The sequence below is a fragment of the Gorilla gorilla genome, chromosome 10 (assembly GCF_029281585.2).
Source record: "Gorilla gorilla gorilla isolate KB3781 chromosome 10, NHGRI_mGorGor1-v2.1_pri, whole genome shotgun sequence".
NCBI lineage: Eukaryota > Metazoa > Chordata > Mammalia > Primates > Hominidae > Gorilla > Gorilla gorilla.
This window is the reverse complement of record NC_073234.2, coordinates 89,126,771-89,140,165: the sequence shown is the minus strand read 5'-3', so window position 1 is coordinate 89,140,165 and position 13,395 is coordinate 89,126,771. Positions and strand designations below refer to the sequence as shown.

At 37.0% G+C, this 13,395-nt stretch overlaps 1 long non-coding RNA gene across 2 annotated transcripts in view; it reads right to left on the bottom strand.

Annotated features, from left to right (window-relative positions):
* LOC109029113 (uncharacterized) overlaps window positions 1-13,395 on the bottom strand; it is a 101,024-nt gene that overhangs the window by 36,777 nt on the left and 50,852 nt on the right. For both annotated transcript variants that reach the window (XR_008670073.2, XR_008670072.1), the window contains exons 3-4: window positions 13,260-13,356; window positions 9,080-9,211 (exon numbers count right to left, since the gene is read on the bottom strand). This is a non-coding gene — a long non-coding RNA (uncharacterized lncRNA). The remainder of the gene's footprint in view (window positions 1-9,079; window positions 9,212-13,259; window positions 13,357-13,395) is intronic.

Genomic DNA, 13,395 nt, shown 5'->3' with positions numbered 1-13,395 from the left:
AGCTGGGACCACAGGCACCCACCACCACACCCAGCTAATTTTTTTGTGTTTTTAGTAGAGACGGGGTTTCACCGTGTTAGCCAGGATGGTCTCGATCTCCTGACCTCGTGATCCGCCCGCCTTGGCCTCCCAAAGTGCTGGGATTACAGGCGTGAGCCACCGTGCCCAGCCTGATTGTAAATTTCCTGAGGTCTCTCTAGAAGCTGAGCAGATGCCAGAGTCATACTTCCTGTACAGCCTGCAGAACCATGAGCCAATTATACCTTTTTAAAAAATAAGTTACCCAGTCTCAAGTATTTCTTTATAGCAACGCAAGAACAACTAATATGATTTGGCTTTGTGTCCCCACCTGATCTCATCTTGCAGTGTAATCCCCATGTGCTGAGGGAGGGACCTGGTGGGAAGTGATTGGATCATGGGAGAGGTTTCCTCCATGCTGTTCTCATGATAGCCAGGGAGATCTCATGAGATATGATGGTTTAAAACGGGCACCTCTCCCTGCACTCTCTCTCTCTCCTGCCACCAAGTAAGATGTGCCTTTTTTCCCCTTCACCTTCCATCATGATTGTAAGTTTCTTGAGGCTTCCCCAGTCATTCAGAACTGTAAGCAAATTAAAGCTATTTTTTTTATAGGTTACCCAGTCTCAGGTGGTATCTTTATAGCAGTGTGAAAAGGAACTAATACAAAGAACTGGTACCAGTAGGGTGGGGTACTGATGTAAAGATAACCTAAAACTGTGGAAGCAACTTTCGTACTGGGTAACAGGCAGAGGCTGGAACAGTTTGGAGTGCTCAGAAGACAGGAAGATGTGGGAAAGTTTGGAGCTTCCTAGAGACTTGTTTAATGGGTTTGGCCAAAATACTGATAGTAATATGGACAATGAAGTCCAGGCTGTGGTGGTCTCAAATGAAGATGATAAACTTATTGAGAACTGGAGCAAAGGCTATACTTGCTATGCTTTAGCAAAGAGACTGGCAGGATTTTGCCCCGCCCTAGAGATCAGTGGAACTTTGAATTTTAGAGAGATGATTTAGGGTATGTGGCAGGAGAAATTTCTAAGCAGCAAAGCATTCAAGAGGTGACCTGGATTTTTCTGAAAGTGTACAGTCACGTGTTCACAAAGAGAAGATTTGAAATTAGAACTTACGTTTAAAAGGGAAGCAGAGCATAAATGTTTGCAAAATTTGTAGCCTGACCATTCAGTAGAAAAGAAAAACCCATTTTCTGGGGAAAAAAAAATCTAAGCCTGCTGCAGAAGTTTACATTAGTAATGAGGAACCAAATATTAATTGCCAAGACAATGGGAAAAATGTCTCCAGGACTTGTCAGAGATCTCTGTGGCAGCTCCTCCTATCACAGGCCTCAAGGCCTAGAAGGGAAAAATGGTTTTGTGAGACAAAGTGCAACTCAGGCCATGGCTTCACAGGGTGCAACCCCCAAGCTTTGGCAGCTTCCACATGGTGTTGGCCCTGTGGGTATGCAGAAGACAAAAGTTGAGCTTTGGGAACCTCCACCTAGATTTCAGAGGACGTATAGAAATGCCTGGATATCCAAACAGAAGTCAGCTGTAGGAGTGGAGCCCTCATGGAGAACCACTACGAGGGCAAGAGGGGAAATGTGGGGTTGGAGCCCCAACACAGATTCCTCACTGAAGCACTGCCTAGTGGAGCTGTGAGAAGAGGGCCACCATCTTCCGGATCCCAGAATGGTAGATCCACCAACAGCTTGTACCATGTACCTGGGAAAGTCACAGACACTCGATGCCAGCTCATGAAAGCAGCTGTATGGGCTGTACCCTGCAGAACCACAGGGGCAGAGCTGCTCAAGGCCTTGGGAGCCAATCCCTTGCATCATTGTGCCCTGGATGTCAGACATGCAGTCAAAAGAGATCATTTTGGAGCTGAAGATTTAATTACTGCTCTGCTGGATTTCAGACTCACATGGGGCCTGTAGCCTCTTTATTTTGGCCAATTTCTGTCATTTGCATCAGGAACATTTACTGAATGCATGTGTCCCCACTGTATTTTTGAAGTAACTAATTTGTTTTTTTTATTTTATAGACTCTTAGGTGGAAGGGACTTGCCTTGTGTTAGATGAGACTTTGGACTTGAATTTTTAAGTAAATTCTTAAATGAGGTAAGACTTTGGGGGATTGTTGGTGAAGGCATGATTGTGTTTTGAAATGTGAGAAGAACATGTGATTTAGGAGGGGCCAGGGGATGGATGACATGATTTGGCTCTGTGTCCCCATCGAAATTTAACGTCAAATTGTAATCCTCATGTGTTGAAGGAGGGGCCTGGTGGGAGGTGATTGAATCATGGGGGCAAACTTCCCCCTTGCTGTTTTTGGGATAGTGAGCGAGTTCTCATGAGATCTGATGGTTTAAAAGTGGTACTTTCCCTTATGCTCTCTCTCTCCTGCCACCATGTAAGATGTACCTTGTTTCCCCTTCACCTTGTACCATGATTTGTAAATTTCTTGAAGCCTCCCAAGCCATGTGGAACTGTGAGTCAATTAAACCATTTTTTTGTTTGTAAGTTACCTAGTCTCAGGTAGTATCTTTATAGCAGTGTGAAAATGGGCTAATACAACAGCCCAATATAGTTATCTGTATTATCCCGTTTGATCCTCAAGGGAACATTGTATAACGTGCATATTTTTATCATTTTACAAATCAAGAGTTAATGGATCGAAATGTAAAATATCTTTTCCTAAATTACTCAATTATATTTGAAAAGTTCCTGGAATTTACTACTCTTCTTTACATTCTAACCATGTCCTCCTCCCTTTTGCTTTCTTTACTGTATCATATTTTCTCCATAACTGATTAAAACAAAACAAAACAAACTTTGGAATACAATATTTTATAAATTGTCTATGTGTAAACTAACAGTTTTATACTTAGTGACAAATACGTATCTATGTTACCAATAAAACTTCACTTAATAAATGTCAGGGTGATTCTTATAGTCAGCTGTGATAGATGATGCTGCTACTATTGCATGCAAATTATTTAGTGAGATCACTGCCAAATCAACGTTCTTTCCTATGTATCATTTAAGAAGTCTGAAACAGATTACAAAATAAAGTATCCATGCTTTTAGAGTGTTATCATTATGATACTTGTGTCTAGAAGTTAGATAGTATAATGGGATTAAAAAAAAATTGTAGTCAAAATAGTGAAAAAAAGATTAGGCTTTTGCTCAGAAAACAGAATTCTGTCCTTGTTCTGTTTCTTAGCTATTGATGAGCAAAATGTACTGGGCTTCTTTTAGTAAACAGATTTTGGCTGTCTGAGGAAGGTATAGAATTTTTAAATAAAGAACATTATTTTTACATGTAGTAAGAAAATAGGAAGATTTGTTATTTTAAATCACAAAAAAATAGCCTTATTCATCCTTAAATCTGTAGCATTATGAAGAGAGGAGGCATACACACACTAAGTGCCCCAATCATTTTTCTTCCTGCTTTTCACCTGAGCTTTTAATCTCAGTCCAGCTACAAAGGCTACTAAAAGGGTCAACCAGGACCTAGGAGTAGCTAGCAACTGTGGCTAGAGACACACAATCAGAGGTTTAAAACGTTTCTCTCCGTAGTGTTGAAGGCAAAATTCAAGTCACCATGCCATAGCCATAGCTCTGCTCCAGGGTGCAATTAATAAGCAAAAGTCACTTGAAAACTCTAACTGTAGGGAAATCCATCATTTGAAGATCAGTTGTGTTCTGTTTTGCATTATTTTCACAATACCTAGTTAGTAAGTGTTTGAAACCTGGTAACCAATCATAAATATTTAATGAATTAAATCAATTAACTTGTGTGAAGTTTTCACAAGGAATAAGGAATGAAAACAAATTTAGTGGAAATTATCAGTTATATATTTTGTGAAATAAAAAATAAAGAGGAAAATAATATTTTAATATAAAGTTTCAAAATTTTTGTAAGTTATTATCTTAGTCTATCTGGGCTGCTATAACTCATTCTTCTGGAGGCTGAGAAGTTCAAAATTAAGGCACCAGTAAATTCGTTGTTTGATGAGAGCCAGTGTCCTGGTTCATAGATGGCACCATCTAACCGTGTCCTCACATCCTGGACTAAGCAATTTGTCTCTCTCAGGCCTCTTTTATGAGGGTGCTAATCCTATTCACTGGGACTGTACCCTCATGACTAAATCAACTTTCAAAGGCCCCACCTCCTAAAGTCATATTATCACTTCAGGGGCAAAAATTTTAACATATGAATTCAGGAGGAGCACAGATAATCAGACCTTAGCAGTTATCATGGATTACTTAGAAAGTGAAAAGAAAAATAAAATTCTTAAATAAACAAAATAAATGGTTTACATGTAAGGGAAAACATGATTACTTGTGGACTTGGGAAAAGATACAAAATATAAAGCTCAGAGAGCAGGGCTGTATAAAATGACTCTAGCTGGAAAAAAAAAGAAAACCTAGAAGAAAAAAACCAGATATGTTTTATAACAAAATCAAAAATAAAGAAAAATGTCTGCAAAGCAAACAATTTTGAGAGTTGAGTCAATCCATAAAAAAATGGGAAGAAGTTGAAAGAAACATCAGCTTTTCAAATGAAGATATATTTGGGTTCCTATGATTCACATTTTACACAGATAAAATATGTAGTTGATAAAAAGAGCTGAGTTCTTAGTGTCTGAAAACCTAGGTTCAGATACTATCTTTGACATTGCCTGATTTAATAATTTATGACACATAATTTAAAAATCAAGAGCTAGATTTTTCTCATATATAAAATAAGTATAAAAAATTATATGACTTTTACACAAGAATACATAAATATAAATTTTTACATGACTACAAATACCTTCAAATCCATTATCTCATTTGCAAATTACTTAAGATTGTAATCTTCAAGTATATATTAACTTCCACATTTTCAAAGAATGAACATGAGGGCTATTTAAATAAGTAGTACTGGAATTGGAAGAAAATTCCAATTTCAATTCATTGTCAGTGGTTTCTGAATATATTTGCAATACCATCTAAGCTCCTTACCTAGCTTACAAATACGTATAATATCAGATCACAGTCTTCTCTATTTTTCAATTTATAATGTTTTTCCTTCTTACTTACTATCCTCTAGGAAAGATAGTCTTCTCTATGGATCCAAATTTTGCCAATTTTGTTCCTGCCTGCAATTTCTTCTAACTTTGCATGGTTAATTCCTGGTCATTTAGATTTGATTTCTTCCTTAAGTACGTGATATAAAGTAGCATCTACGAAGTCTATCAAATCCCCTTACTTTAATCCTTTGTAGAATACTCATCACCATCTGATAATTCCTTGGGTCTTCATTTCTTTCTTATGTGTTGTTAACCTCACTCTAGAAATAATCTCCATGACTGCAACAAACTTGACTTTGTTGTTCATCCCTGTTCTCAGCATCTAGAATGGTGTCTGGCAAAGAGTTGGTTTTCAACATATGCTTGTTAAATAACCATATAAAACTTACAATGTGAACACACTTTTTTTGGTATTGGGAAATAGAGTTTCAGACAGGTATACTACCTTACGCAATAATACACAGCCAGTATCCTGGGTCTGAGTTCCATTGATTCTCTACTTTCCCATGCTAATTAGCACTACTTTATCTTTCTCACTAGTTTTATGACCACAATTCACAATTCTATGTTTGAGCTTACTGCAAGTAGCATAAATCTATTCTATTTCTATAAAGTTGAGAAATATTTTGAGAGTTCTAGAACAAGAGCAGGCATCCTGCCAACCAAATAAAAGGAAATGTTGGCAAGTTGATGAGGATCAATTGTTCCCTCAAGTAATAGAAGCAAAAAAACAAAAAGTATACATATAAAAGAAATATTTTTAGTCAGAAGAATCATAAAGGTACCTAAAACTCCAGATGGGAAAGTGACATTAGAAGGAGTTAGATCAAAAGGCTTATTGATTTTTACAATTCCAAAGTGCTGTTTCTAGTAGTTTCAACACAAGCATGAAAAAGTGAACCAAGAATGGTCACAGTTTCTGATGGATATTTAAAAGCAAGATATTGACTAAAAAGGTTAAGAAAAACAGTCATTTCTCATGTTAGAAAGAACCAAAAATATTACTTAATCCACTCACTTTGATTATGAAGAGGAAAGAAAGGTTTCTAATTGTAAAAACATTTTAAGTTAAATATGATAAGAGTATCTAACATTTTCGTAATATTTAATAGCTTATAAAACCAATTAATACTCATTCTCACAATTAATACTAAACCTTTTGCAATGTGTATTTTTAGTTCTTTTTTTAAAAGATAATAGTACTGGTTTCAGATCTAACATATTAAGAATTTGGAAGTCATTACTCCTGTCTTCAAAACAAAAAAAGCTGGACAAATAAAATGTCAATAACTTTTTTTGAACCCATCAGAGAACTGAGGTCACAAAGCAAATGGCTACCATAAAATCTGGAGAGACAGACACATCCAGAGAGATGAAAGGTCCATGATTTGCTCACTTAAAGTAGAAGCTGCTGAATACCATAAGATGGTAGGAAGAGTAAAATTACTTAATTAGTAATATTGACTAGTTCTTAGAGGGTGAGTGGGGGCTAGCATGGGATTAAGCAAATACTCTGGCAATAATCATAGTGGGGACCCACATTCTTATTAACTTTCCTCCAGGAACTTCACAAGGTTTTCATGTCCATAATTCAAAAATTATACTCCTTGTGGCTATAACAGTGGGAGGAAAAGAGTAATCACTATGAAACCCTCATAGATCCTTCTCCCTAACAAAAGCCTAGTCTCTAGGGAAAAAGATGTCACTAGTGGGCAGTACTGAAACCTTATCCCAGCTAGAGTAAGGGAACATTGTCTCACTCTAGCCTGCCACGGTCTTCCTGTCTCACCCAAGGGGGAAAATAAAAATCCATAGTCAACATGAAAGATGGATTTAAATAACTAGACTGGGAATACTGCAACTAAGGATGGAGAGAATGTGAAGGAAAACAAAAAAGAGAGAGAGAGATCCCTTTAGAAAACAAAAAACAGAAATACTCGCAAAAGCCACACTCTTGAGAAGCAGGCCTATAAGAGACTTGATGTAATCAGAAGATTATAGAACACTCCTTCCCATACTTTAGCATCATGCTGAGACAGAGTAGAGATGTACTCACGTCCCCCACAACAGCATTTTTTCATAAATTTCCACTGATCACAAAACCCACTCCACTACCCCACTGCTAATAATCCTTTTACTTAAAGAATTCCAGGAACTGGAATTTAGGAGATAACCAAGGTTGTGGAGTCCCCCACCTCAGGAAGGAATGCTACACAATTCATTTACAGCCTTGTTGCCCCCGTCAGACCACCAGATGGCCCATTACTCAAGATAAGCATTGAAACCAGATAATGCAGCTCTGCATACCCTACCCCTCATAGCCCAGCCAGGCTGCCCAGCCCAGTTTGCATACCATACTCTTGATGTCAGTTCCCAGACTTTGTCTAATAAAAAAGCTCTACAAGCTCTTTTTGGAAAGTCAGTCAAGGGATTATCCTCTTTCATGTGCTTCCTCCCTTATGCCTGGGCATAAACTCCAATGAAAACTGTTTTGGCCTTATGTCAATTTCTATTGCATTGAGAACTCAGGAACTCAGGAACCTGTGGTGGGTAACAACACTGCGTAATAGCAGTAGATTACAGAGGAAATGGCTGTAAGACACAGACGCTCTCAGAGAAGCAGTACAAAGCAAAGCCCAAAACCAAGAAGGGAGACAAAAATAAGGACACTAGAGGAACTTGAAATATTTGTTACATATAACTATAATAAACGTTAGATTCATCCCCAACTCCTAACCAGATTAACATAAACCCTCACACTATAGATCTATTACCCAGTTCCTACTACCAATACAACTTTCACCCCCAAAAAATTGTAAAAGATGTAAAAAGGCAAGAAAAAACACAGTCTGAGGAGACAAAGCAATCATCAGAACCAGATTTACATATGACACATAGGTTGTAATTATCAGACATGGAATTAAAAATAATTATGGTTTATATTCTAATCTCTAATAAAAAAGTATACAGAATGCAATATTATTAAGATAATATAAGCAGAAAGATGGAAGCTAAGATAACTAAGGAAAATTTTGTAAACCAAAAACAACAATGGCAAAGAAAAATGCTTTTGACAGGTTCATCAGTAAACTTAACACAGTTGAGAAGGAATCAGAAAGCTTGAAGATAGGTTAATAGAAACTTTACAAACCAAGCCAGGTGCAGTAGCTCATGCCTGTAGATGCCTATAATTCCAGTACTTTGGGAGGCCAAGGCAGGAAGATGGCTTGAGCCCAGGAGTTTGAGACCAGCCTGGGCAACATAGCAGGACCCTGACTCTATAAAAAATACAAAAAATAGTGGGACGTGGAGGCATGCACCAGCAGTCCCAGCTACTCTGGAGGGTAAGGCAGGAGGATCACCTGAGCTTGAAGAGGTTGAGGCTGCAGTGAGTCATGATCGTGCCACTGCACTCCAGCCTGCATGACAGAGTGAGACCCTGTCTCAAAAATAAGAAAAAGGAAGAAACTTTTCTAAGTGAAACACAAAGGAAAAAAATATGTATCTTTAGGGAAGTTAAGTAACCTTAATATTCTCATCTGGCTAGATGCAGTTGCTCCTGCCTGTAATCATAACATTTTGGGAGGCCAAGGTGGGGGATCTTTTGAGCCCATGAGTCTGAGACTAGCCTGGGTCACACAGTGAGATCCCGTCTTTACAAAAAAAAAAAGCTAGTATTAAAACTCAGTATCTCAGCATCCAAATTTTACCACCTACTTCTACCTTTAGTTATCTTATTCTATTGTGGTAGGGATATCATTATCTATCAAAAATAAGCATAATGGAACGTGAGTTTTTAAAATAATTTTCCTGAAAATTTAGTAATAATCCATAATGTAAAGATAAATATACTTATTTAGGGGAGGAGAAGAAAGGAGAGAAAGTAAATACATACCATTAAATACATAACAAGCAAAAAAAATTTATAGCAGTTGAAATTCTCATTTCTGTAACATGTCACAAAGTCATAGTTTATATTTACCTTTTTCTTCTTCTATTATTCATGACCTCAGTCCAAACTTCACCTGTTCTGGGTCTTAATGGAGTGATTTATGTCTTCATTTTTATTGTGTTGAATACTGAGTCATCTTAAGTTTTTATCCCACTTTCAATACTTGATATAGAAGTAGTAAGAGATGCCAAAAAAAAACACATGAATTTCAAACCTTGTTTATCTCTTTCCCACTTTGTAGCAGCAAGCCCAATATTCTTTTGATAGTTAGAAGCAGTTATCCCAGCCAGTAGCCTAACCTCCCTATGTGTTTGGTCAATGTCATGGGGCATCTACCATGTCCAGGAGGCAGTTTAAACTTCCAATTAAATGTAATCATTGTATATCCATAGGCAAAATCATATTTCCTTTGAAAACTAAAATCTTCAAACCCACATAGCTTAAAATTTTTTGAATCTTAAGGAAGAATCGTTTGAGTGGATTATTAGCTTTAGAATAGCAAAAGTATTCCCACTAGCATGCCTTGGTTTCCAGAGTTGATAGTCTCACTATGGAAGAAATATCCCTATATGTTGAACACTGATTCAAATAAAAGTATGATGCCCTTTCTTGAAGGATAAGATTCCATCCAATCTGAATGTTGTCTCCTACATGATATCATAGTTGATTATTCAGAGTATGATTCTAAAATTCTTCAAGATGAGCTGCTCTGTAAGAAATATTGTATCAGTGAATTTCATGGAATGAGTCCATTGTATATTTTATTTTGCTATGAAATGAATTATTTGACCAGAAACAATGTTACAAAGAATACCATAATGGTAAATAAGGCATTCTAACTCTACAGATGGTAGTACTAGAAGGAGAAATATGAGCTGTAAAATTAAATCCATACTCAAAAACTATTTATTCCAATGAGAACAAATTATTGCTTCTTCCATTGTGGAAGGATTCCAATGTAATCAGTGTGCCAGTGAGTGGAAGCCTAGTTCCTTCAGAGAATGAAGCCATATCAGGAGCTCAGAATGAGACTATGGTGCCTTTTTAAAAGGAAACCTACGTTCTTGAGCCCATGCATAACCTCCATCTGTGTCATTATTAACATTTTGTATATAAGACTACAGAGCAAGCACTAAGATGTCCAGGAGTAAGATGATTAACTGATATACACAGAATGTATCATATTGTCTATCTAATCAGTGAGAGTCTAGTCTGCAATGGATGGCTTTTGGTGGGCACTCTGGATCCAAAATGTAAATATCTATCCCTTTTGTTTCTATTCTGAGAGGTTCTTCCACATATCTCTTCCCATGACCATTTTGACACTAAATTTCCAACCCTGCTGGTTTCAAACCTCTAGCCAGTAGGAAACCCATTAGCTGTTGTTCATAAATCAATGTATATTCACATTTCTAGTCATCTCTAAAATAACAAATTGGGCAATAAAATGCACTGTTTGAAGATATGTTTAGTAGAAAGAGTTCTTTCATCTCTTTCTTTCAAAAATACTTCTTAATGGAATTGTACTGCTGCAGAAGTACACTTCCAGTTGGTATCATGTGGATCCATCTGAAAACTAGCAGTCATAATGATCTTCCTATCAGACTGTAAATATGAATTGAGGAGAGAATGAAATGTAATAATAGCAGATGAAAAAGGAACATAATCTAGTTACTCATGTAACTTATTTGTGTTCAGACCGGCTTCAGCCCAGTCTCTTAACCACTGTGTACACTTGAAAAAATATAGATGCTACACATGCCTAACATTATGGTTTGAAGGGAGAGGGATACGCAATTCATGAAGGGCAACACACGTGGTATGGTCATTGGAGGCCCCATGACATTCTGTCTCTACCACAGTCTCTAAGTAGCCAGAAGCCATTTTCCAAAAGTGAAATAATTATCTCCAGAGGAATGAATGGATTCATACTAGAATCTTAGATGTCTGAACTGTGATTCCTCTATGGAGGCTCTCCAGAGGCTTCATAAACATCTTTATCAATAAGCACAACTCAAACTGCTGTTTGTACTAAACTGTAAACCAATTTGCTGCTTAATTGAGAAACATATATATTAAACAATGCTCTTAGTGATGTGGTTATTTACCTAATGTTGCATGTTCCTATCTTACTATTGAGACTGTGAGAGGTTATGAATAATACTTGGTGCGGCACTATCATAGAGAATTTTAACATCAAATCCTCCGGCTTGTAAAAGCCCAAGCAGTAGAATCAGACTGTAGTCTGAGATACCTGCAGAGATTCCCTTGATCTGCATCTGGTACCTACACAAAACCAGCAGCTTTATGGTTTTCTGAGTTAGTGAGTTAGCATAGTGCACTCATATGTAGTATATGCTGTCATTACAATACCAAATATCCTAGGAGTTTCATGTCTCTCTTTTAGTGGTGGACAGTAAACAGTAAAGTAACTTCTTTTTTTATTTTACTTTAAGTCCTGGGATACATGTGCTGAATGTGCAAGTTTGTTACATAGGTATACATGTGCCATGGTGGTTTGCTGCACTTATCAACCCACCATCTAGGTTTTAAGCCCAGTATACGTTAGGTATTTGTCCTAATCCTCTCCCAACTTTAACGTAGCTTCTTCTTTACCTTGGAGAGAATGTACAGACATGCTTACATCATTGATGTATACCTCTCTCCCCTTCAATACAGCAGGCTCCCGAGATTCTCTGGGCATTTAATCCAAACTCTTAGCTTACCTGAGTCTTATAAAGCTAACTTAAGTACTTGTTATTTCCTTGTCATCAGATTCAAAATTAATTTAATGTCATTCATTTAGGGCTCAGTATGAGTTCTGTTATATGAAAACAATAAGGTATTTGAGGAATATATTAGGGAAGAAAGAAAGATAGTTGCTATATCCCTAAGACAAAGTTTTGAATGTGTTGTTTTATCCCTACTAGGCAAAAACAAAAAACTTCTCATTATCCTTGAAAATTGGTATAAAGAAGATAGAGTTGTCAAGTCAATAGTTGCTTGCCAGGTGTCAGGAACTGTCTCGAATGTTTCAAGAAAGATGCTAAACTTAATGAGGTTAACTAACCTCCTGATTATATTTAATATAATCCAGAGTCAATTACGAAGATCCCTCAGCCTGCTCCAAAGACCAAACAGGGACTGTAATAGGGAGGTGATGTCCACAATGCTGTATCTTCAAAGTCTTTGATAGAGGCACTCATCTCTCCCCCACCACTGCCAAGGGTGTGTTAATGTTTTATTGTTTCAGGTTTACTATACTCCTAGAGAAAGAGCTTCCATTTGCCCTTACTAACAAAAACACCCTGTAGCCACATATCAGAGAGCAAGTTTTATGGGTTTTATCAATTGCTGAACAACTCCACAGAAATACCTGGGCTCTGCAATATGAACTTGAGACAAAAATTATATTTGTCACTTGACAAGCATAATCGTCTCCTTTAGCTAGTGGAACAAAGTGGTCTTTTAAGTCCTAAGGAATTCAGTTCAATGCCGGTGTACCAAGTTTGTAAATTGGCTGAGGTCTGGAAACCTAACATTTGACTAAAATTTGAACTCAATGGTGAAAATATATAACTTCATTTTTCTAATTTTAGTCAGTTTTCTGGTCACCAGGTCTGGAGATATTCCTAGTATCTAGATCAAGTAACATTGTAATAGGCTGTTAAACAGTTTTATCCTAGGTACACATTACTCAGCAAGCCATTGCCAGTTATCCCTGAAGATCAGAACATTCTGATTACACATTATCTCTATCATCCTCTTTAGTAAATGGGCCTACCGTGTCTCTGATATTTGCATCATGCCTCTTGGCATCTGCTACACCAGGATCCCATGATTTCCTTTGAAATCAGAGAACCTGTCTCAATTACATCACGTATGGAAGACATCTATCACAGATATTTCTGGGGAAACTAGCACTGCCGTCTACAATGTATCTCTCAATATCTTGCTGAATAAAGTTTTTTTTTTAAATACCTTTGAGGAATGGGTACTGGTAACACATTATAAAGCTGATCTAACATCCATATGTCCCTAATACTTTGGATTCCTTATTTTGCTTTAGACAAGAACAATTTTGTCATTGCAAATCACTGAATACACTGACCACCATTTAGTCCAAATTTTTGTCAATCAAAGAGTAATATATGAAAGCTACTTTAAGCTAAGTTAAACACACTAAATCCAGCATGAAAGTTAAACTCACTTTTGTGTATAAATTTGTCCTGGTCCTCTGAGGTACTCTGTTATCTTTATATTGAGAAACTTAGAATCCATTTGCATGCATATTTCTTAGGTTTCTGCTAAAATAATAAATAAAATTATAAATTAGAAAAACTTTA